A 25094-nucleotide genomic window follows, 5' to 3' on the forward strand; every position below is an offset into this window, starting at 1 on the left:
TTTCAAAGAAAAAAGGAAAGAAAGAAAGAAGAAAGAAGAAAGAAAGAAAGAAAGAAAGAAAGGAAAAGAGGTCCCAACCTACTCATTCATCTGTTGAGAAGCATGTGGGATGACCCCTATGAAGGCACACTGTCTAAGTCAGGATGTGATACCAGTGTGGGGACCGGCACGGCTCTCAGGCCTTGGTTTACCTATTGCCTCTGAATTGCATAACTTTTTTCCAATCAAGATTCTGTCCTGATCACTCATAGAAGATCCATAGCACAACCATCCAGCAACATGTAGATAAAATATTTCCACTCTCCATTGTGAGAAATCTCTTGTGAGGCATAGAAGGAAGGAGAGCTCTCCCTAAAAGAGTATAGGGGTTGACTCTCGAAGGGGTCTTATTATGCCAGGGTCTGAGGTCAGCTGCCTGCAGCACTCTCCCTCTTTGTCTCATAGTGAACAAGCTGATGTGGGCTTTCCAGCTTCAGCACGTATACAGGTTGTGGCAACTTTCCTAGGGAGAACCTAGGAAAGGTTGTCCCTGTAGCTAGCGGTTTCCTTTGTCTCCTTTATCCCCTTGATGGTTATCTTTCTAAGGTTTCATTGCTTTTAGAGTTACGAGGGAGATTCAACCCTAAAGGAAGGTAACTGTGAGCTACTGACCAGAAAATCAGGCCTAGTTATGTTCTAGTAATTATGTGACTCAATATGAAGGAGATTGAAAAGAACCACTGACTCAAAATCCCTTTCCCACACATGCCTGAAATCACACCATTAGCCACTTATGTGTAAAGCCTTGTCATCATAGGTCCTCTCTTTAGATTTCCCTGGGAATGGTAATGTCTTTGAAAGAATTAGCTTAAATGAACATTCATTCATTCAATGATTATTGCATGTTTATTTATGCCACTCTACCAAGTACCTGGACATATGGGTAAATAAGATAATCATTGACTTTAATAATAAATATCATAACAATAATAATAATGATGATGATGACGATGATGATAGCTAACACTTTCTGAATGTTTATTATGTGACTGGCACTCTTCCAATCTCTTTACATGTGTTTGCACTGAATTCTTATAATAAATATGAGGAAGATAATGTTATCTCCATTTGTTAGATGAGGAAACTGAGGCACAGGGAAGTTAAGTAGCTTGTCTAGGGTTCCATACCAGGTAAGTAGCTAAGCTGGTATGTGAACTTTTAATCTAACAGATATTTTTCCAGGAAGGGGCCGTAGCTAGGAGTTGAAGGCCTGGGTTCTTTCTCCCTGAGTCATGGAGGGAAGGGAGGTGATCCAGAGTGAGATGACAGATGGTCCTCAAGCCCAGGTCCTGTCCTGGTGATGTTGGGAAGACCTCAAGCTGCATACAGATTTGAGGAGACCAGAGAGAGATTAATCAAGTGACAAGGAAATTGCATGGAAACCAGCCAGGATGAATGGTATGCCCAGTAAACAGAAGAAGCAAACCTAGGGAAAGAGCCTGGGCTGAGTCAGGATCCTGAGGGCTGCAAAAACAAGCACATTTTACCCAAAAGCAGCATGAGGCTTGGGATCCAGGTAGCCCAGCAACCAAGCAAAACTAGAGAAATAAATCTGCCTGGCAGCAGTGTGAAAATTTGAGCTTTAGTAAGGAAGGATATAGTGACCCAAAGGATCTGGCTACATGAGGAGTCTACCAAATTGGGGTGAGACAGTAATGGTCTGCAATTCCTAAACCATATTTCAACGTCAAGCTCAGCCAAGTTGAAAGGAATTGAGAATCTGCTTTGGGCCTGGCTGAATGTCCCCAAGCTCATCCTAAGTGGCTTGGAGTTGGATTGACTGAGCCACTTAGGATCAGGCCAGAGACTAAGCCTGACACATTAAATTCAGGTTTGTCAGGGGGCACTTAGCTGGTCTCCCTCCCTTCTCATGCAAGTTATGGATATGCCACTGAAAGGGGGAGATTGTTTCTTCCTAAAGTGCTCCCTGGGACATGGAATTGAGCCCTGAATAATAACTTCATTCTTTTTCTAAGTTTCCCTGCCAGTTCTCCCTGGCTGAAGAGGAAGCTGTGTGCTTGCAAGCCAGTCTCCCTCTTTTTGGGCTGGATCTTCTAGGAACTAGGAGATTGGGACAAAGGAGGTAGGGAAAAGCTGGTGGGGGTGGGGAGGCTAAAATGGACTCACCTGTCACCGAGTCACATTCAGAACCTGGTCTGCAGCACTCATTTGGGGGCTGGAAATGGAGGGGGAAGAGATGAGCTTTAGCCTATTCTAGAAGAAAACAAATTCTGGGTTTTTTCCTCCCTAATTAGCATTTTTATTGCATCCCTCCTATTTGCTCTGCCTGCTCATAATTAAATACTGCCCATGGTGTCTCGTCTATCTTGGTAATGTTCTCTTGGACACCGATGAATTGGATTTTCTTTATGGACTCGCTCCACTGAGAGAAAATAAGACTCAAGTTCTGCACCTCCCCCCTGGCAGGGTGGCTCAGTCTCAAGAGGGTGTTTGGCACTGAGGTCAGGAGCCTCCTCACAGCACTCTCAAAGTGCCTGATCTGGAGTCTTGGAAAGAAAACGAAAAAAGTACCGGGTCTTCTTGTCCACAGAGCAACCCCAGTGAGAGATGACCGAGGATATGAGGCAGCTGCCTCTGTTCTGCTTGGGAAGGCCTGGGGCCCAGAGCCTGGCAATAATCCTAGAACGTTAGAAGAGAGGGGCTGGGGAGAGGGATGAGGGATGAGGTGCTCTAGAAGGGAGACTCTAGGCTTTCATCCAGGACTCCAAACAGAACTGTGGGGCTGTTTGTAATCCCTGTACTCCCATCTGCCAGACTCACCATTGATCTCTTTACACAACCCAAAATCATAGACCCATAGTCATGGCTGCGGCTGTGCCCCTCGGGTCATCCCTCCTCTATGTCATCATATTCCCTCAGTATTCGCTCTATTTCCAAGGAACTGCCTTATACTCTCCATCTTTTTCTCCACCTCTGCTCTTTAACCAAAGCCCAGCATCTCCTCTCATCCTGTCTAACTTGGTCCACAATAAAGGGTGGATGAAGTGAAATTTGAACCTTCTCAAGTGCAGGTTTATCACTGTACAGGTTCACAAGATGCGTCCCTAGACCAGCAGCATCAACTTGCATTTGGGAACCTGTTAGAAATGTAAATTCTAGCCCAGCTGGTGGCTCATGCCTGGCCTGTAATCCCAGCACTTTAGGAGGCAGAGGTGGGGGGATTCCTTGAGTCCCGGAAGTCAAGGTTGCAGTGAGTCAGGATCCATGACTGTTCCATTCTGGGGGACAGAGGGAGACTCTGTAAAAAGAAAAAAAAAATAGAAAGAAAGAAAGAAAAAGAGAGAGAGAAAGAAAGAGAAAGAAAGAAAGAAGAAAAAGAAAGAAAAGAAAGAAAGAGAAAGAAAAAAGAAAGAAAGAAGGAAGGAAGGAAGGAAAGGAAGAAAGAAAGAAAGAGAAAGAAAGAAAGAGAAAGAAAGAAAGAAAGAAAGGTGAATTCCTGGGTTCCACTCCAACCTAATAAATTAGAGACTCTGGGGGTAGGGCCCAGCCACCTGTGTTGTAATAAGGCCTCCAGTCATTGTGATGCATTTTCACATTTGACAGCCCCTACACTAGCCTGATTTTCCACAACTCCCTCAGCAGCATCTTCCCTAAAGCCCACACCATATGTGTACTACTAACTATTTCCTACCAACCACTGACTCCAGGCCACTCCCCTGCTTCCTAAAATTGCCCTGCCTCTGACCACTCTCCAAGGAGCAATGCTTGCCTCCTCTCACATCCCTCCTCTGCACCTTCTTCCTGGGCAATGTCATCTTTTCTCACAACTTCAGCTGTCACCTCTAGGTCGATGATTCTCACATGCGCATTTCTAACGAGCAACTCTCTCCCAAGTCCTAGAAATACACTTCTTTCTGCTTATCGGGCACTTGACCTTGAATACACCAGGCACCACACTCACCTGTCCCAAACAGAACTCCCCCACACTGATGTTCCAGGTTTCTCATTTTAGTTCATTCCCCACCTTGACTCTGCACAGAGATTTCTCTGACTGAGACTTGCAAACACATGATCACCTATAATCTACTATAACCTTCTTATCCCCACTCCCTTATCATCCAAGCAAAGTGGTGGTGGTCAGGGGAAGGGAATGTCATTCCTACACACCCCTCAGGCAGCTCTTTGACATGGGCTTCCATCCTTGTCATTTGTCTTATGTGTCAAAACTTTTCCTGCATTAGAATCGTGGAGAAAATAAGTATTATTTGCACCTCAGGTCCCATCTAGGGATGGTCCTATTCCACAGCAGCTTAGTTTCTAGGATCTCTGATTCCTCTCCACATGCTCAGCAGCCCTGAGCTGTGTGATGAATCTTCCTCCAGCAGAGAAAGGATGAAAGGGAGATGTCCCACAGTCCCTAATCTTCCTGTCAGGGTCTGACCCTGGCTGGCCATTCTCCTGAAATCTCAGAGTGGTAGCCACACAGACATGTGCTGTCAGGGGACATTCCCTGTGGCTCTGGATCCTGAGCTGCCCCCAGAGAGACCCCTGTCTAGGCAAGCAGCCTAGAATACAGTCAACCTTCAGTAAGTGTTTGTTGAATGAGTAACAAAATGCTGAAGAATGGAAGAGGCTCTCAGAGTACCTTGTGCCAGTCCCTGCCTTTCCAGCCCATCTAACTCCAATGCGTCTATGCAGAAAGGAGCTAAGGCAGCGAAGAGGAAGATGGAGAGACTTGCAAAGAACATTTCTTTGTGATTTTCTCTTCTGTTTGCCTCTGAGGAAGACCTCTGGATCAGGAAAAACATGTAGGCTTCCCAGGGCAGCAATCCCTTATCCTTCTTGCCCTCCATCCTGGGCCTGTGCCCTCCCAGGCTATGGGCAGAAAGAAGTAGACAGAGTAGCTTGGAGACAACTTTAAGTGAATTCAATTACCATAGCAACCAAAACCACCAGAATGGAGATTAGGCTCCAGACAGCAGCAATCCTGGCACCCAGGAGAGGCAGCAATCTGAAGGCTATTGCTGCGAGGCCAAGGGGAAAGGGGCACCCAGCTCATCTGCCCAGCATTCTTCAGCTCACTTGTACTTTCCGGACTCTGCAGAGCTCTAACCTAGCAAGCAGCAGACATCTATCCCTGCCTGGAGCTGGAGAGCCTGGAGGGGTATGGGGGTCAGAGCAAGAGCAAATGCTGGCCTCTTATTTCCTAATGTGCCCTTCTATGGAAGGTCAGGGTACTGGTTTGCCTTCTGCACTTCCCTGCAGCATAATATTTAAGAATAGCAGCTCTGGAATCACATTGTTTGGTTTCAAATCCCAGCTGTGCTATCTGATCTTGAGGCAATTGCTGAACTTATCTGCACCTCTGTTTTTTCATCTGATAAACAGGGATGATAGTACCTGCTTCAGAGAAGCGTTGTAAGGACTATAAAATAAGAATCCAGAGAAAGGCTTAGAACACTGCGTGGCACATAGTAAATGTCAGGCAAGAGTTTCTGTCGCGGTCATTGCTGTTATTGATTTCATAATGACGATGATTCCAGTCTCCAGCACCCCCGGCCCTTGTCTGTTGCCCTGCTTATGAGCACCACCTTTGTCAAGTTAAGGTGTCCAGCCCCAGGCAGGCAGAGATGATTCTTGGGAGACTAATAAATTGGTTCATAGCGGTCAGTCCCCCTCCTGCTCCTGAAGCCAATAAGAACCCAGAGGACTGCACAGGCCACCTGACAAACAACCGAAGGTTTCGCTCTCTGGGGGGCTTCATCTGGGCCCACCAACTGTGGTCAGCCTGGGGAATCTCTGTAAGAACCAAACCCCAGACAGCTGGTGTTCTCATTTACCTACCCATTTCCCTTGAAAGATGTTAAACAAGTCTTTGATCATTTTAGTCCAAAAGAGCTGTTGCCTTCCCTGAGGGTGAACCCTTATCTGTAAAGTGGGGATAAATATAAGGGCCAATTTCAGAAAAATAATTGACTTGTTCATGTAGAACTAAGGGTGAATGTAGGCACCACCTTTATGGCCCTTGTCTCATGTGTTTTCAGGCTTTATTTCCCAATGGCATGTGAGTGTCCAGAGAGCAAAGACACCACCCTTCATTGAAGTGAAGAACTTGAGATCATGGCTAGGGAAGGTATATTCTAGTCCATCTTCAGGGGTTGTGCTCCTTCCTCAAACAGTTTTTGAGCACCAGTGATGGACCAGAACTTGTGCCACTGCTGGGGATGCCAAGATTGACAAGACTTCAGGAGTTCGGCTTGGCAGTGAAGAAAGACCTCAGGGAAACACAATACAAAGTGCTATTTGATGGGGGAGAAAGTGTGGAGAGGACACTTAGGGCAGGACAATTAACCCCACATGGGGTAGTGGGGCTGGGCATCAGAGAGGCCAGGCATCTGGATTGGTGTGGAAGGAAGAAAACAATTTTGCCCAGTGGAGAATTTGGAGGAAAGACTCTGCAGGCAGAGAGAACAGCAGGTGCAAAGAGGAAGTGGGGCAGGCCTGGTGTGTCTGGGGGAAGGTGAGAAGTTTAAGGATGATAAAGCGTATGCACATGCGCATATGCATGCTTGAGCGTATGTGTGTGCACACATGTGCTGATTGGGGGACATGAAGGGGGTGGGAAGAAGAATGATGGGGGATGAGACCCAAGAGTTAATTGCTCCTCTTATGTCTCAACTGTGATCAGCAGTTCTATAATCCTTTAGCTTCTGTGGCCTGCTATCCTGGGAATTGCTTAGACTTATTTTGAAAATTTATCTCCCTATAACCAAAGGAGTTATTGAGTTTGTTTCAGGTGAACCCAGCCTGTTTCTGAAGATCTGCATTGCTCTCAGGCCTTGAATGTCCCCAGCTGACAGGTGTCTCCAGTCCAGCATAAACAGCTCTGGCTGGAAAAGACCCTGAGAGAGAACTATGACCACCTTCCTTCCTGGAAGGATTGTGTCTACACCCCCAGCAGCTCTGCTTTGCATTCCTGTGTCCCAGATTAGCACAGTCATTTGTCCAGGCAGCACAGCCTGACCTGGGACCTTCTTGTGCTGCTCCACATCCAGCCAGAGTCCTGATCATTTTTACTGCAAACATATTTCTCTCATGTTCCCTCTTGTCCATCCCCAGTACCATTGCCCTAGTTGAAGCCCTCCTCATCTCTCTCCTGGAATGCTGCAATAGCCTGCTAATTGGTCCCCCTGCTTCCCATCTGGTCCTCCTCAAATCCATCCTCCATATGGCCGGGCAAGAGTGGTTTTTTCAAACAAGATCTGACTGCATTATGCATCTGCCTAAAGCCCTTGGGTGGCAACTCATGGCCTGCAGAATAGGGTCCAACTCCTAAGCTTGCCACACGAAACCTCCATGGGCTGCTTCCCCCGCTTCGGCCCTGAAGTGCCCTCCCTCTGGCTTCACACTCCAGGCACATGCTTTGATGTTTCATGCCCCGGTGTCTTTGCCCTGCCTGGTGGTCACATCATTCCCCCACTCATTTGGCAGATTCCTGCCTTCTTTCCAGGCTCAGCTCAGATGTCATCTACTCCAGAGCATCTTCCCTGACAGCTTGGCTGGACCAAATGTCTCCTCCCTGTGCTTCCCTAGAGTCCACACACACCCCTATATCACACATACTAGCTCTGCCACTACTGCAACTGTGTGACGCATGCCTCCAGTTCTTCATCTGAAAATGGAATCATAGCTCTGTCTCATGGGATCATTTTGAGAGTTTTTAAATCTAGCTTCTAGTCACCCCTCAGGCTTCACTGACCCCAGATGAGGTTTTAGTAAGCCTAACCATCAGTGCAGAATGCAGATTCACTGTCTGTCTTTCTCTTTAAACATGAGCTGTACTCCAAGAAGGCAAGGTCAGTGTCTATCTTGCTCACCACCATATGCCAGGCACAGCAATTGCATATTCAACATTTGTGTGTAAATGAATGAATGAATTGTTTAAGAAGTGTTTATTGAACTAGCATTAGTGGATAAAGACCTATCAGTTCAAATAAAATGTTTATTGAATGCCAGTTGCCAGGTTCCCCTGCTAATATGTAGGTGGGGCAGAGGAATACAGATAAGACAAAGTACACTGACAGCAAAGCATGGCCAAAACAGCATCTTGAGTTGGGAGTTGCATTCAACTCAGTAGCACTTGAATAGAGTGAAATGAGGAGTAAAAGCAATCTTCTAGAGAAAAACAGTAAGTCACTCTCTCTCCTGACCCTCATCACCATCCCACTGATGCAAGCAGTGCTGTAATTCACTAAGAAGGCTGTTGTGTTTCCTTTTCTGTCCACGTCAGGAATCTGGAGCAAAGAAGGAACCTGCTAACATTGAACCTGTATTGGCAAAATTGACTCAGGCATTAGTTAAGAAGTCATTAGCTTGCCACTTCGGAGATTCTAGTCTGTCTCAGTGGGAAAAAAGCTCCATGGAGCTATCAGGAAGGGTATTCACTCTGTCATCAACAAAGAAGTTAGAATTTTCTAACTTCTTTAAGCATGTGGCTGTTTTTTTGTTGTTTTTTTCACACCGAGGCTGGCTGTCTCCATTCTTTGTGACTCTGGGCATGATTTAACACATACACTTAAAAAATGGAAGAACAGCTTCTTAAATTTGCAGTAAATGTATTGTTCAATAGATTTGATTTACTAGTTATGAGCCATGGAAGAGCCACCATGGCGATTTATTGTCATGCTATCTCAGGCATTGGAGTCACTGCTTCTATCTGCTCCAGTCCTATAAAAGTAATCCAATGAAGTGAAAACCCACAGCACTTCTTGGCACCAGCTTGGATTGTGACTGCCACACCCTATTCTGTATATCAAGCCCCCCTTTCAGATGATGGGATAATGGCAGGTAGGAGGGGGAGTGGGGCATGGCCCATGGATTTAGTAGCACTTGTTTCACAGTGGCTGGTTGGGGTCAAGGAGCAGAGGTTTCTGGGTGTTACAGCTTGTGAGAGATTTACAGGGCTCCACTTGCCTCCCTGGTGACTCTGCAGAGGAATTAAGTCGATGGGAAATATGTGTGTGTGTGTGTGTGTCCGTGTGTGTGTGTGTGTGTGTGTGTGTGTCTGTGTTGGAAGGAGGGAGGGACTGAGACTCATGATTTAGATGGATTGAGAAGGGTCATCCTCTTGAGAAAAACCTCCACAAAATAGTCTCTGCTTTTGATACCTGAACTGAAAACATCTGCTGTTCCCTAAACATGGCTGGGAAGTGTGGTAAGTTCTATAGTGGGAAAGGGGGTGGGAGTGGGGAAGAAGTATTTCCAAGCTAAGCCCTACATGTAGGAGTTAGCTAAACAGACATGGGGAAGGATAGAGTCCCTGCAGAAGGAACAGCCTGAGCAAACACTCAGGGGTAAAAGCAAACCTGTGAGTTTGGAGAACTGCAGCACTTTCAACATGGCAGGAACACCAGGTTCAAGGGGCCCAGGAGTAGAAAGTGGAAAAGCAGAAGTAATCAATGATTCAGTAACAACAGGAGACACGTTGAGATATGTTTACTCAATTCTGAGGGCATTATAGAAGGATTATAGAATGATTTCAACTAACGGGCAACATTGTTGGATATGTGTTTTGAAAAATCGCTCTGGCTGCTGTGTGAAATATCCCTAATCCAGGCCAGGAAGCGCAGCCCTGTTGGCATCTAATGCTTAGCATCTACACAGTTGCTGGGGAGGGAATGATGTGTGGACCCTGCTCTCAGGACTGTCTGGAGAACAGGGTCAGACAGAGCTCCTTCTGTTTAAGGAAGTCATATCCAAATTATGTTACCAGTGAGTACAGGAGGGCCATAAGATGATTGTCTGAGAGTTAACTAGGAAAGGCAAGAACAAAGATCCAAGGTTCAGGTCAGGGGAGAGAGAGAGAGACCTTTATGTCTATGACAATCTGGTTGCTGGCTATGCTACCCTCCGCCCTCTCGTGAGCAGCATCCCCGTCTTCTTCCAGCTTTTCTGCAGGGGTCTGGGGAGGGGTGCGTTGTGAATGAAGGTCTATCTAAGACAGCATTATCCAACAGCACTTTCCATGATGACGGAAATGTTCTCTGTCTGCACATTCCAATGTGGTAGCCATTAGCTACATAAGACTACTGCACACTTGAAATGTGAGCCTGCAATTAAGAAACTGAATTTTTAACTTTATTTTAATTAATTTAAACTTTAATTTAAACAGCCCCATGCGGCTAGTGGCTATCATATTAGCACAAATCTGAGATGCAAGATCTCCTTGAAGACAGTCCTATCACATGCTGAGCATGTAGGTGATTCTTATAAGCAATTCTTATTTGTTGTGCCTGGAGGCAGTGTGGTTTAGGGGAAGACTTTGGACACTGGCATAGTCAGATTGAGGGTTTAAATCCCATCTATGCCACTGTATTGGTCAGGGTAGGCATTACTACTTGAACATACATCACCCACATTTCAACAGTTTCACATAATAAAAATTTATTTATTTATTTATTTTGCGTATTTCACAGTTCAAAGGAAGTTGGGAGGGATCTCTGCTTCACATAGTCACCCAGGGACCCAAGTTCCTTCCTTCTTGTGGCTCTGTCCTCTTCTAAGCCCTTGAAATTTTTTCCATTCAGCCAGTGGATGGAGAAAGAAAGAACATGCTAAATTGCCCTAGATGTTTTTTATGGGACTGGCCTATATTACTTTGGCTAGAACTTAGTCAGATGACCAAACCTAACTGCAAGAGAACCTGGGAAAGTAATCTAACTGTATCTACAGAAAAGAGGAACTGAATTTGATTAGCATCTAGTCTGTCTCTGCCACAAGTAACTACTAGCTGGGTGAGCTTAGGTCTTAGTTTTCTTATCTGTAAAATGGAACTAACATGAGAATTGGTGAAAGCTAAATGAAGTAAAGTATGTGGAAAATGATGAATCCAGTTGGGATTCATGACCATGACTCTTTTCTCTCAGCTTGGACCTCATCACAGCTATTGAGCATCATCCCTGCTGACAAAAAAAAAAAAAAAAAAGAAAAAAGCTTGCACATAGTGGCATCTCTACCAGACATTTTATGGGTTCCTTTTTCTACCCAAGGAAAAGGACAAACTTTGGATAACATTCAGTAAACCCTCAAGCTTGCCTAACCCAGAGACCACTCCTGGGCATGGATGCAGGTACTGGCCAAATGTTCTTAGCATCATGGAGGGAGGGAAGAATGACTTCTCTTCTAGAAAGATGGATTTTGTTGGCCATAACAAAGGTGCAATCACAGAAATATTTACAGATGAAATTATATTTGGAATTTGTTTCAAAATTATGGTGGGGGAGTGTGTGAGTAGGGTACAGATGAAAAATGATTGGCCATGAGTTGGTAACTTTCAAAGCTAAATGACAAGTTCATGGGTGTATATTATACAATTCTTTCATCTTTTGTATATGTTTGAAATTTTCCATGATAACAAATTTAGTTATTTCCCTTTTTTCTTTCTTTACCTTGCAGTCTCAGCGCAAAGGACATAATAAAGAATTCTGTAAGAGCCATGAGGACTCATCTTTAACGAGGGTTTTGTGGAGAAGTCCAGAAGCCTCTTATGATTTTGCAGTGTGGGGACAATAGCTGGACTGTCTTTCTTTACTTGTTGATTCACCAAAGCAATTAATGACTTTGTAGCTGAGTCTCCTACAAACCCAGTGAGGCAAAAACACCCAACTCTAGCCTCAAGCTCTGAAGAAAAAAATGCACTTGAGTATAAGTATCATAGATGTGCAATGCTTGAAAGGCCTTGGTGCTCATGAGCTGTGTCTCTTTACCAAGAAGAGGTTGGTATATAAAATTAGTGTCCAAATTTCCCTATTACAACACTTTTGCAAAAGCTGGAGACTTGATTTTCCAGCTGCAGAATTCAAACACGGACCACCTTGTTGCTTATAATGCATCAATAGTACCAGTTTTATGAATGGGCAGGACTCTGTGGAATTGGGAAGAGTCTCCTGGGACCCCAAACTTTCCCCATTACTTTGATGAATGCTTGAAGTACCATCCACTCTATTTCACTGCCTTGGCTTAAGGCTCTGACCTACTAAAATGTGAATACTGTATCTCTGGATGAGATGGTCACTTACATATCAGTTCAAATAATTTTATCAGTTCTTGCTAATGAGGAGGAAATGGAGAGAAATGGGCTGAAGCTCAAGGCTGCAGAAATGGGGTTGCACAGAATGGAGAGAGGAGCCAGTGGGGTGAGGGGAGTGTCTAGGGACAAACTTCTGTGATTTCACACATTTACCAAGGTTCAGTAGAAACAATAATTACATAGAAAGAACTCAGGTGATCTGTCTAAACTACACAATACTGCCTGTAAAGCTGTACCCAGGATTTAAAAGAGCTAGTTTCAGATACATGTAGACTCAGTGACAATATTATAACAGCCAACATTTTTATTTATTATTGTATATGAAACATGTTGTTTGCATTATCTAGCTCAGTCCTCATGAACCTTATGAGTTGATGCCATCATTATAACCCATTTTGCTAGGTGAGGGAACTGAGCATCAGAGAAGAAAAGTGGTTTGCCCAAATTCACACAGCTGGTGAATGACAGAGCCAAGACTTGAAGCCAGGTCTATCCAGAGCTCATGTTCTCACCACTAAGCCTCCACTGTCTCAGATCTGCAATGTGCTTTTCATGCAAGTTTATACTTAAAGTTCAGCAGCCTTTGGTCTTGGCATCTTCCTGAGCCAAGCCATAGTTTGGCTAAAACATTTTTGACAGGTCCCCATTTTGGCTTTTATGGTGAGCCGTCAGCTTCCAGCAATCAGGAACATTTTCAATGGACCATGCCCTGGCTGTGCCCAAGGAGGTGATATTCTGGATATGTGATTGACATTCTGCCAGAAAGGAAAGAAAAGAGTTATCTGAAAACCAATCTGGTTCAAGAAAAGAACACTGGCAAGGTCTCTGCAGGCAGCATCGACTGAGGCTCACTTTGTAGATACAAAAAGACTTTCCTTTCCTCCCTACTGGAGGAGTGGGGCTTTGGGGCTCTTTTCATGTAGGATCAGCTGAAAATGGAACACCCTCATTCTTCTTTCTGTCCTCATGCTAGTGCTTAAGATCAATCAGATAGGACCTGGAGACCAACCAGTTGACAAATTAATCACATATTCCCAGTTACATACAATCAAGGGAGCCACGTAAATTAAAGTTAAAATAAATTATTAATGCAAATGTATTGAACATCTGCAATGTCCCGAGCACTGAGCTAGGATTCAGAAATGGCTGACAACGGTCCTTGCCATAAACAGCTTGAAGTCCAGAGAGGGATACCACCATGCAGAAAACAAGGCCATACAGGTCATAAGAACCATATTTGAGGTATGCAGGAAGGACTGTGAAAATCCAAAGTGGGGAACGATTAGTTCATCCTGGGATGTGGGGGAGGACTTTACCAACACTTACGTGACTTTTTTCTTGGGTATTTAAGGTTTGAGGCTGAGTGGAAGTTTGCTAGGAAGACAAAGGAAATAGGAAGTGGTGGAAGGCATTTCTGGAAGAGGGTGCAGCATGTACAAAGACATGAAGATATGAGATTTTGCAGGTAATGAAGAAAAGATCTACATGCTAGAAAGGAAGACGTGAGTAAGTAGATGAAGGTAAGGCTGGAAAGAAAGTAGAGGATATACCATGATAGGAAGAGGGTTTTTTAGGGGAAACAATTGATTGCAGAAGGATTAAGGCCACTGGTGAGATGAAGCATAGAGGTGCCTATGTACAAAGATGGAGATGCACAGTGGATCATTACTGGGAACAGAAGAGTGCAGGAAGAAATCATAAGCATCTGAGTGAACTTGAAACCATGGACTTGCATAAACTCTCCAGGGAAAAGGGCAGAGAGAGAAGCAAAGAAGGCCAAGGACAGAGACCCGGGAAACATCAGCACACAAGCAAAAGAAACCCCCAGCAGAAAACAAGTCATTGCACCTAAGAGTTATATCCCCAGCCTCCACTCACCCTTCTCCAGATTTTCTAGCAAGAAACTAAACAAATGATTAGGATTTCCCCCAAACTTCCAGTACCTATCTCCCCTTCTCATATTTGCTTTCCTCCTTCTCTTCCCTCCTCTTCCTTCCCTAGCATCTCCCTCCAAGGGAGGTCTTGATGAGCAGAAAACCCTCCACCTGGACTTTGCTTTCCCCAGGAGCTGCCTTGGTTGGAGCAGGGGTCAGGCTGGCAGAAGGTCCACTGGAAGGGCTGACTTTCAGAAGCTCCACTGGAGCCCAGCAAGTTGGATGGCTTCTCATTTGCCATAACTGGTCTAAGCATATTGATCAATGAGATGACCATCCAGGCCACTACTGGCCTCCAAAATGGAGTTAGTGCTGCAGGAAGCAAGAGTTCTCCACCCTCAGAAAGGGACTAGAAGCATCTGATAGTTGTGAGCATTCAGCCATTGGGGCCACCAATGTTGGACAGTGCCTCTTGGCCTGGAAGCTGGACAACCTGGGCTGATACCCGGCAGGCAAAGCCCTGGCCTTCTGAGACTGGGGCAAAGCCCGTCAGCATTTACACCACCACCTCCTACCCCACCTTGGGAAACTAGAGAAAGCCAAGCCACCCCTAAGCTTTGGAATTCCTCAGGCAGACATCACGCTGAAGAAAAATAGGGTGCATCCCCACCCTGGACATACTGAGCCCCCACCCCTGTATTAGTCCAGGTTTATTTGGCTCATGGTTTCTGCAGGCTGTACAAACATGGCACTAGCATCGGCTTCTGGTGAGGTCTCAGGAAGCTTTTATTCATGGCGGGTGGGAAAGGTAAGCAGATGTGTCACATGGCAAGGGAGAGCAAGAGAGAGAGGAGGGAGGTGCCAGACACATTACAACAACCAGCTCTCACGTGAACTAATAGAGCAGGAACTCACTCATTACCATGGGGAGGGCACCAAGACATGCATGAGGGATATGCCCCCATAACCTGAACACCTCCCACTAGGCCCACCTCCAACATTGGGGATTGCATTTTAACATGAGATTTGGAGGGGACAAATATTCAAACTATGTCAACCCCACACCTAACTTATGGAGGCCAAACACAGGAGAGGTCAAGAGTGTCCTCTTAGGATAGCCCCTCTATCTGACTGAGGAGGATACTCTACTTTCAGAAGCGGGGAAACCAAGGATCCTGGGATAGCGGCAAAAGGGAGAGGTCAGAGCTCCAATCCAGCTATGTAGCCTCACATCCTTCTGGAGTGTCCCTCTCCACCAGCTACCTTCAGGTTCTCTATCAATAAAATGATGGTAATATCTACAGTGCAGGATTATGGAAAATCTAGCAAGGAGCCCAACATATGGTGGCTCCTCAGCTTACAGCTGATATGCTAAGCCAAGCATTTGCAACGTTGCTTTCATCCCTTGGACAGCCTCCTGTCCTTCAGAGCTCCTCTTCCTGCTAGCAGCTTCCTGCGGGCCCATCGAGGTGAAATAAACTCTAATAGCAACTGAATAAAAGCTCACATGCCCAGCTGTGGGAATAAGGGATGGAACGCAATGGCAGTATGAAAGTGAGAGTACCCCAAACTCAAGGGGAGCCTTGGGGAGAATGAGGTGCCACCCTCCTGAGTTTCTCGCTGGAGCTCACTTTCAAAAGGCCTTGCTTTCAGTGGTTAAATAAGGGAGGCTGGGACCACATGGATAGTGAGGGTCCCGGGACTTACTCTTCAGCATAAAATCGGCTCCCAAGAAATGTCCCATGGGCTTCTGACATGGTCAAGCCCCTTCCTCATCTCTATCCCTAGACTTCCTCTATTCCTTCAACAGAAATCTCCCTTTTCTGGGACTTACAGAATTAACTATCTCAGCAAGGTGAACTTGACTGCCTGTGGGCTGTGGCCTGCCATTTTTATTGTTACATGCATGGGTGGGTGAGTGACTATATGTGTCTCTGTGTACAATCCGGCAGTTCTATCTTCCTCCTCAGACAGATTTCTTTGCACCTCCTGCCTGCACCACTCCTACCTTGAACAACAACAACCAACAATTATATTGTACTTCCCATGTTCCAGGCACGATTCTAAGCACTTTATCTGTGTTACTTCATTTAATTTTCACAACCTTATAAAGTAGATAGTATTATTTATTGCCATTTGAGAGAGGAAGAAATCATGGCACAGAGGGATTAAGTACCTTCCACATGATCACACAGCTAATTAACAGCAGACGCAGGTTCAAACCCAGGCAGTCTCACCTCAAAGTCTGTACTTTTTACTTCTAAGGTACATAGCACCCTAAATGTAGAAAGGCTGTAACCCTCAGAGGTACAGCCCACCCCCAAAATTCTTGCCCCAGCATGGGGCAGATTGCTAAAATGGGACAGCTATAAACAGTGAGGGTGGGAGTGACCCCTAAGGACATTCTCAGGCATATGAGGCATAGCTTCAAAGAGAGAGCCTGAACAGAGCAGCCCTGGGAAACAGCCACGCAGACACACTAGCCTGGCACGTCAGCAAAGAAGCAGCCGACTTTGAGCTGGGCTCCCAATTACCCTCACAGTCCACACGGTGACAAGCTTTGCAAATACCGGCCACAGCCATGAGACTAAAGAAGAATCCTCATGTGTGCACAGCTTGGAAAGGACACACACACAGAGAAAGAATAGTCATCCATAGGAGCACCGTCTTTAAATAGAAAAGATAGCCTGAAATACACCCTGAGCTCGCGGGTGCTCACACACACAGACACACACGGCGAGGGCCAGAGGAGTGACTGAACAAATGCCTCAGCTGTGCTGGTGGCAACGGGAGGAAATCTAGTGCCCTGGCAGCTACTGACTTTCAGTTCCTATTTAAAATGTCTGAATTGGGAGCATCGACAAGCTCCCAAATTAGCTTTTTAAATAGAAGCTGAGAGTTAAAGGAAAAGCGGCCGTGTCATGGGGGAAAAGCAAGTGAAAATCCCGGCCAGGCCGGGACCAGAGGCAGAGGGGGAAGGTGAGGACAGGCAGTGCTGGAAAGATGCAATAGATGACTGGGGACTGGTGGGAGGGACAGCATCTCCTGGGCAGCAGGACTACTCCAGCTGCCCGAATCAAGGGGCCTCCTTTCTCCCCATCGCTTGCTCTCATTTTGCAGATCACCTGGTTGTAGGAAGGACTGGTAAACAAAACCCACACTGGCCTAGACTAGAAATCCCAGTCTTTCCTATTTTCCCTAGATGGTTAAGACAGAAAGGAGAGAATAGTCTACAGCTACCACACTTAAGCAATGAGTTACGAGCTTATGAGGAATGAGGGGGCAGGTGTCTGGACCAGTGTCTGGTCTTCAAACGGAGCTTACGAGTCTCAGGAGGCCACAACTGTCCCATTAGTTGACTTTCTGAGGAGAAATGATGTGCCCAACTGTCTCCTGAAGCCTCCAAACACTGAGGGGGGCACTCAACCCCTGAGCTGCCCCCAAGATGCTAAACAACAGTGAGAATGTACAGGAGTTCAAACCTGGGCAGAAATAAAATATGGGTTTCACTTTCCCGAATTGAACATGGGATGGAGTACTGAAGGAAAGTGCCCCTGCCTCCTGAGTAGTGACCACCCAGGACCTGAGGCACTTTCTCCCAGGGGTCAGAGCAACTGAGGAGTGCAGTTGCCAGAAAATTAGCCCTTCCCCAGAGGAAAGGGAGGAGGGAGGTGGGAGCAGCGCCAGGGCCTTCCCCGAATTCTTCCCCTGTCTGCCAGGGAGTGGCAGTGTTGTTAATCATTATTACTGTATGCAAATCCCACACAGCTCCGGGACTCCTGGCAAACGCTAATGGAGCCCACGCCCACCTCCTGAAGGGCCAATTGTGTACCTTTCAAACTGACAGACTGAAGGGGGCTCCGGAAAAAGTAAGAGTGAGTGAATGAGGGACTCCAAGGTGCCAGGGGCCCACAAGGGCCCAGACCACAATTACCGACTTCCACTCCTTCATCTGGAAGAGGGCTAGGGGTTCTCACAAGCCAGAAGCCCCGTTCCGGATTCAGGGAGGTCCTTTTCCAGCCCTGGGTCTACAATTGTCCTAGGGTCTTGAACACCCTCGCAGTCTAGAACACCCCAGAGGTCACAACGCACTTTGCATTTCTCTGCCTCGGCACCCACCTCTCCACACCCAGAAATGTGATCTCTCAAGCCAAGCATTCCCCGTCCCTGCTGGGGCACGGAGCTGCCTCGCTTCCGGAGCGCCAGGCCGAGATCCAGGATTCCGGGCACCGAGGCTGGAGACACCGGGAAAGCCGGAGCCGCGGGTCCGCCCAGCGGCGGGGACTGCGCCCTTTGCGCGCCGCCGCCCTGAGGGTGGGAATCTGGGCCGGACACCTGGCCCTGTGGGCACATGCTGACCTTCCCACTCCCCATCCTGGGTAGACGAGGCACGGAGCAGTGGGGACCCATGGGCTTCAGGGAGGGACTGAGGGGCTGGGCGGGCTCCAGTTGTAAGGGGACCGGCTCGGGTGAGAGTTCACGCTCCCAAGTCCAGACTCCCGGTCTGGGTAGTGGGTAGACGTGGCGGGAGAGGAGGGCGAATCTCGACCTTCCGATGGTGCCTTCGCCCTCCGAGAGGAGAGCGGCTCATACGTGGGGTTAGAGGCAGTGTGTCCCCCGGGTACCTCTTCAGCCTCTGCACTCGGAGCTGAGAGCCGGGGGCCAGCCGCAAAGATTGCGCGGTAGGGGGCCCCACCTTGCCAGGTCGCCGGGCTTGGTCTCAAGCAGGTGCTGCTGCCCTGTGGACAGTCAGCGAGAAATAGACACACAGCTAGGTGCACACATACCCCACGCGCGCACACGCCGGCCCTCCCTGCCACCTCTCCGTGGGTCCCCAGCCACACACGCCCCCGAACTTACGCTCACGCCGTACTCCCTGCTCCTCCCCCACCCCCAAACCCAGCTCACCTTGCCACGCTCACCCCCGTGCCCACCCTCGCTGGCACACGCGCTCACACCCGCGTCGGTACACTCCGCCACCTCCAGGCACACCCTAGGATTCCTCCACTCGCCCGGGGAGACGCACTAGGCTCTGCCTCGTCTCCCCACCCCCCGCTCACGCGCGCGCCCCTCTCCACACACACAGACACACACACACGCACTCACACTCATACACACCCTCGCGCGCGGAGTCACTCCCCCTCGCACGCCCTCGCCCTGGGCACCCTCCCGCGGCGAGACTCCGGGTCCTCCTCCTCTCTTCCTCCGCTGCCTGGCGGCTCGGCGCTCTCCGGCCCGGCCTGGGGCCGCTGGGCCCGCGGGGATCGGAAGGGAGCCGAGGGCGCAGCCTTGCCGCCTCCCCCGGACTCTCCTCTCCTCCCCGCCCCGCCTGCGCCGCGCCCCCACCACCTCCCCCCTCGGGAAAGGGACCTCGGGAGAGGCAGCCCGTGGCCGGCCGGGCTCCGCTCGGCGCGGCGCCGGCAGCGGCGGGGGCAGGGAGAGAGCGAGGGAGCCCGCGAGCCCGCGAGCGGAGCGGCGAGGCGGGGAGGGAACGCGCTGCCGAGCCGGGGCTGGAGCGGCGGAGGCTGCGGCAGCGGCGGCGGCGGCAGCGGCGGCGGCGGCAGTGGCGGCGGCAGTGGCGGCGGCAGTGGCGGCGGCAGTGGCGGCGGGGGAGGGAGGGCCCCACGGACGGACGGACGCACGAACCGACCGAGCGAGGGAGGCAGCGAGCGAGACTGCGCTGGCGAGGAGGAGCCGCGCGAGCGGCGGCTGCTGGGCGCTTCCCCGCGCTGCTGGGCGCTCGGCGCCTCCGCGGCCCCGGCTCCCGGCCGCAGCTTCCTCGCGCGCGCGGGGCGCCGGGCGCGGGGCCCGGGCTGGCTTCGCGGAAGGTAAGAGGGACGCGACCGAGCCTTCTGGAGCCAGGAAGTGCGAGGAGCGCTGCTCCCACGCCTGTTGCTCCGGCTGCCCACGCGGCACCCTCCCACTCCCGCGCCCGGGTGGGTGGGCGCTGGGGCGCCGGAAGGATTGGGGGTGGGGCCCGTGCCGTGGGGGAGCAGACAGCCGGCCCGGGGGCGTCGGTTCCCTCGGGCTGTGGAGCCACCTCCGGGCAGCCAGGCGCTGGGGTTCGGGGGTGGGGTGTGAACCTCTGCCCTCTTTCCATTGGCCTGTCTTCCCTCGGCGGGTGCCAGAGACAGGTGGCGAAGGCTTGCTCCGTCCCCGCTCTTGGTGAGGGGACAAGGAGAGAAATGGCTGAAAGTGGAAACCCGGAGCGGTTTGGGGCGCTTCACAAAGTTCTCCAGCCCGGCGAGCCGGCGGTGTGTCTACCAGAGGCTGGGGGCCAGTCCATCTGGTCCTGCCCGACGCCACTTCCACCCCGCGAGCTCTGGGAAAGGTCTCTACGTGACGCCAAGGGCCGTCGCGGCCCCGGGGAGAGGGATCGAAAGACTCACTCTGCGAGGTGTTTACACTGGAGGTGGGGGACGGGAAGGGACTGGGCAAAGTTACCTGGACTCAACTAAATTCCTGCGCTTGCTTAGTGTTGACATTTGAATAGGATCCAAGATGTTCTGCTTTTATCCCGGGCAGCCCTGATATGTCAGCAACAGGCTGAGGTTCCAGACCTGAAATCGCACTGCAAGAAAAAGGGTCCGTATTTCTTAAGAGAGAGCGTCTGAACTTTCTCGGGGTCCTAGGCACAATGCGATCTGTTTGTAAGACCAGGCATGCGTTGCTGTATTTTGCATGAATGTACGTGATGGTCAAATGTATGCCTTGTTTACCTTACTTCGAGGGAGCCTGTATGTTTACTGTCTGTAGAAAGGGCTCCTGGGTGTCCACGAATTCAATACAAAGCATGTGTACATTTCCCCATGTGGACCTGTTGGCACACAGGAAGGGAACTGATGTGTTTATTTTTTCCTCGTCTCTACTTGAATGCAACAAAATGCAAGTATACAAGGGGCCCCCCAGAGAAAGAGGTTAGTAGCTTGTTCCCTTTTGCTCTTGAGGAGGCTGGAGAAAAAGAGTTCAGGAAAGTGCCCTGGCTAGCCTAGGAGTGGCACCGTTGGAGAAGAGGATCTGTGCGTGTGTCCCAAGCCTGTCCCCCAAGGATCCCCAGCTTGGTTCACCTTGTCAGTTTCATGCTTTGCCTACCAAAATCCTGTGAACACAGGAGAAGCCCTCCGGGTCATGGGCACCTTCCTCTGCCCCCAGACCAGCCCCATTCTGAGCTAGGGGATGTGATGTGAGATTGTGGAAAGTAAGTTTCCAGAAGCTCTCCACTGAGGTCATTGAAGGACAGACCTTGGTGACATGACTTTTTTTGCTGCCTTATGCCTGTACTCAGCTAGGTGTCAAACCCCAGGACAAGCTGTCTGGTCACTCCACCCCCTTTTGGCCTTTTACCTCCAAAATAGAAGCTGTTTAATGGAGTAACTGACTTTTTACAGCAGGGGAAAATGTTTTCCTTTGCCAGGATTTGTCACCTTTTTCATTTCAGAGCTTACCTGTTTTGAATGTCTCTTTTCCAGCCTCCCCTCACCCCCTATCTTTCCCACTGTCAAACTCTTCTGCCAAAAACAAAAATAGCTTCAGATTTTTCATTTGTAAGGCGTCCACGTCCTAGTAAAACCTTGGCATTTGAGGCATGTGCAGTGCCATTGGCTGGAAATGGGGCCGCACTGTTGTGCCTGTTGCAGGAATTCATACCCAGGCCAGCTCCGGAAGGTGTTGGCTCCTGTCAGGGGGCGAATGCTGCTGTGTGAGCCGTGGAGAAGGCCTACTTGAGTGGGTCATTCCTGCAGTGTTGTGGGGTGGGTGTGGCCAGTGTGGCCTTGGATATAGTATCTGGTGGGACACTTGTCCTCCCCTTTCACCTCCCAACCCCCACACACAGAGAAAGTAACAATGGGGTAATTGCTCCTTTTTTGGTATGTTTTACCAGGGGGACAGGGGCTGAGCCTCTGGAGACAGCCTGGTGCTTGCTTGGCCTTCTTTAGGAAGATTGCCCTGGATTCACGCATGGGGTAAACATTTGGCCTTGGGACCAGAAGCTTTTATGGTCCCAAGATAGGGAGGGGTTAATTTTTCCTTCCCCTGAGCTCTCAATTATTCATCTGAAAGCAGTTTGTAAAGGACTGGTGGTCCTTGGAGATTGGCTTAGGGTAGAGAGGAGAAGGTGATGGGACTCAGCTTGGCAGGGGCAGGTACCTGGCATTAAAGCTTGGGAATCAGGGTAGAGCAGGACCAGGAGAATGAAAGGGGAAGGGCATCACCCTTTCAGGGGGCAGAACTGTGTGTCTGGCCACACAGGGTTCCACAGGGTGCCTCTGATTCAGTGATCTCTTACTTTTTGCCTCTTGAACCCCCTCAAGATTCTGCCTCTCTGAGCTTTATTCTGGGATAAAACAGGATATTAAGGGTCAAAGGTCCAGGGCTCAGAGTCTGGGAGCTCGGTCTCCTTTACTCTCTAGGAAGGTGGCCAGGGGTTCTGTGGGTGGACTAGGCCTTGGATTGCCCCTGGTTTCCAAGTGACACAGGTTGTGTGCCCTGTGCTGAGCACCAGCCTCAGCAGGAATTCCCAGAGCTCCCTTTGCTACCTTGAGGCTCAGGCTAACTCCATCCTCACAGCAGTAAGCCCAGATGCTCTACTTCCTTCTTTGCATGGGTGATTGTCATTAAGAGGTCTCAATGAGACCTAAGCTATAGACTTGATGTCCTGGATCCAGTGGAATCAGGGATCATTTGAGCCAAAGGGTCTTTTGTCATGTTCCTGTCCAATTCTTCTCATTTTACAGAGGAAGACTCTGAGGCCCAGAGGGTGATCATGGCTTGCTTTCACAAATTGAGGATGGGATTGAAACTGGAATTGCAAGGCCTCATGAGCCCTTGCTCATTGCTGCCTGGGGAAGACAGGGAAAGGAATCTCTGCATCTTGCTGTCTTCTCTTGGGAACATCAGTATTGGGCAACACCTAGATCAGGAAAGCCATTTGGCAGTGAGGTGATCAATGGTCTGTTTGAAAATTGTCAGCTCCCATATACACAGAACTTAGCCATTTTGAAAGAGACTTCTGAGCTTCCTTCTCCTTACCTGTAACCTTTGGGCAGAAAAGCCTTTATCATAGGATTTTAGTGGGAATAAATTAAATGTTGTGTGTAAAAGTGTCTCAGACAGTGTCCAGAGCATTGTCAGTGTTCAATAAATGTTAACCAACTCTGAATTGGAATCACCTGTGAACAGAGTTGAACTTGTGGGCTTGCTTCTGAAACATCCCTTGCCCCTTAGAAATAAATCCTAGCTAAGTGCATGCTGAGGAACTACTAAGTCTCCTAATCCTAAACAAAGTATAGTTAGAAGGGTAAATTTCTTCTAGAAAGAAATACAATGCAGGATGTGTTCCTGACTCTTCTATCAGTAGCATGTGGATTACCCACTGCCATGCATGAACGACCTCCATTCTTTCCTCAGTTCCTCAGTTCCAGTAATCAGCTCGTCAGGCCTGTGCTGTTTTTCTGTTCTCTGAGCAGTGACACTTACGGGAAATGTCATTGTCATTCCTATTGTCTTCTGCAGCATCTGACTCAACCTCCCTTTATTAGGGAGAGAAGGGACCTGTGACAATTTCCTTTAGCATGCAGATGGGGAAACTGAGGCAGAGATTGGCTTCTTTAGAAAACTCGACTGAGTGAGTCAGAGGCAGATACTTGAATTGGATTCTTCTGATTCAGATCTGTCTTCAGATTTTACTCTGGAGAGAGAACGCTCACCCTTGGCAACCCCTGAAATATATTAGCAAGGCATAGAGTAAAGTTGATGGGAAAAAAAAATGGCACATATAAAACCAGGGGTCCCAGCTCGAGCACCTACTGATGCAGTTCACTATGCTGCCTCCTGGGTTGTGATACAAAAGTGGAGGCATCTCGGCCTTTGCCCAAAAGAGCTTAGTGTGGGATAGGGAAAGTTGGGAAGTGGTCTGGCTGTACTCTTGAACTCCACATTGAGACTGCCTGGGTTTAATGGCGCCGCCTACTTATTACATCCTTTAGACAATTATTACAACTCCTTATGCTTCATCTTTCTTTTGTGGGCAAAACATGGCCTACAGTGGTGTCTACCCCTCAGGGTTGTTGGTGGGATCTCTTGAGACGCTCCATGTAAGCGTGTGGTACTGTGCCTGGCACACCATCAGCCCTCAGCAGACTGCCTGAGGTGGAATCCCTATTCTGCCACTTTGGGGTTGTCAGACTGCTACGTCTCAGTAAGCTTTAGCTTTCCTTATCTATGAAATGGGGGACACAACAGACTCTTCTTCCTAGGGTTGCTGTGAGGGTTAAATGAGATAATCCATGGGAGACAGTGTAATGCCTTGCATAGCGTAAGTGCTCAATTGTTAGTCATTACTATTAATTAAGATGTATATAAAGTGTGTGTAATCCTAGCTGCGGGGTGATAGGTGCTAGGGAAGAGGGGCAAACAACGAGTCAAGAGCCCAAAGGAAGAAGAGAATCTCATAGTGAGGAGAGGAGGAAGCATCATAGAGAGAGTGATGAATAGGTAGGATTCTAATAGGAGGGGTCCAGGGGAAGGATATTCTCATGAGAGGGAGGAGTGGTCCAGAGGCAGACCTCCCCAGGGTCTGTCCATGAACAGGTCTTGGTCTTATTGCTGGATACTAGGATGGGTGCCTGGGCCATTGGGCTGGAGTATGAAGCTAGGATCTATTTGTGGGAATGCTGGAATGCCAGGCCAAGGAGTTTGGACTTTATTTTGTAGGTCGTGGGGTAAAATACAATCAGAACCTTGCTTTAGGGAGATAACACTGAGCAGAATGGATTTCAGGGGAATAGGAGAAAACCGGGTGGGGTGTGAGAGTGAGAGACAAGAAGGCCTGTGGGAAGGAGGCCAGAGGGAGTTTGGGCCTTCCTGAGGGCAGTAAGAACTATTGCCTATTATTTGGCAACTCTTTAGAGAAAAATGGTCAAGGTGACAGCCCTGCAGTTAGGGACATCATGAAGAAAAGGTGAACAGCAGCTTTTTACAAGGAGGCAGGTTCTGTTTAAACCTGTCCACTTCAGAGGCATCTGAGCAGAAAAGTCCAGTGGCAGCTCAGGAGTTTGAGGGAGGTAGAGATCTGAAAAAACTCAAAGAGTTGGGAGTCAGGAGAAGGTGAAGCAGGTTTATAGGGAGAGATG

The 25094-nt window shown here is 48.7% G+C and overlaps 1 protein-coding gene and 1 non-coding gene across 3 annotated transcripts in view; one reads left to right on the forward strand and one right to left on the reverse strand.

Moving 5' to 3' along the window:
- Positions 1–916: 916 nt before the first annotated feature.
- LINC01750 (long intergenic non-protein coding RNA 1750) lies at positions 917–4318 on the reverse strand. The gene is made up of 3 exons (XR_008621983.2): positions 3058–4318; positions 2167–2215; positions 917–1358 (listed from the first exon to the last, which is right to left on the reverse strand). It is a non-coding gene; the product is annotated as a long intergenic non-protein coding RNA 1750 (transcript).
- A 16092-nt stretch (positions 4319–20410) lies between these two features.
- The window catches only part of KCND3 (potassium voltage-gated channel subfamily D member 3), a 217939-nt gene continuing 213255 nt past the window's right edge, over positions 20411–25094 (forward strand). Inside the window, exon 1 of one of the 2 annotated variants that reach the window (XM_034933603.3) lies at positions 20411–20547. The gene's annotated coding sequence lies outside the window, so the exon portion shown is untranslated. The remainder of the gene's footprint in view (positions 20548–25094) is intronic. The other variant, XM_034933615.3, reaches the window with a different exon arrangement.

Source organism: Pan paniscus, chromosome 1, assembly GCF_029289425.2.
Source record: "Pan paniscus chromosome 1, NHGRI_mPanPan1-v2.0_pri, whole genome shotgun sequence".
In the NCBI taxonomy this organism is placed as follows: domain Eukaryota; kingdom Metazoa; phylum Chordata; class Mammalia; order Primates; family Hominidae; genus Pan; species Pan paniscus.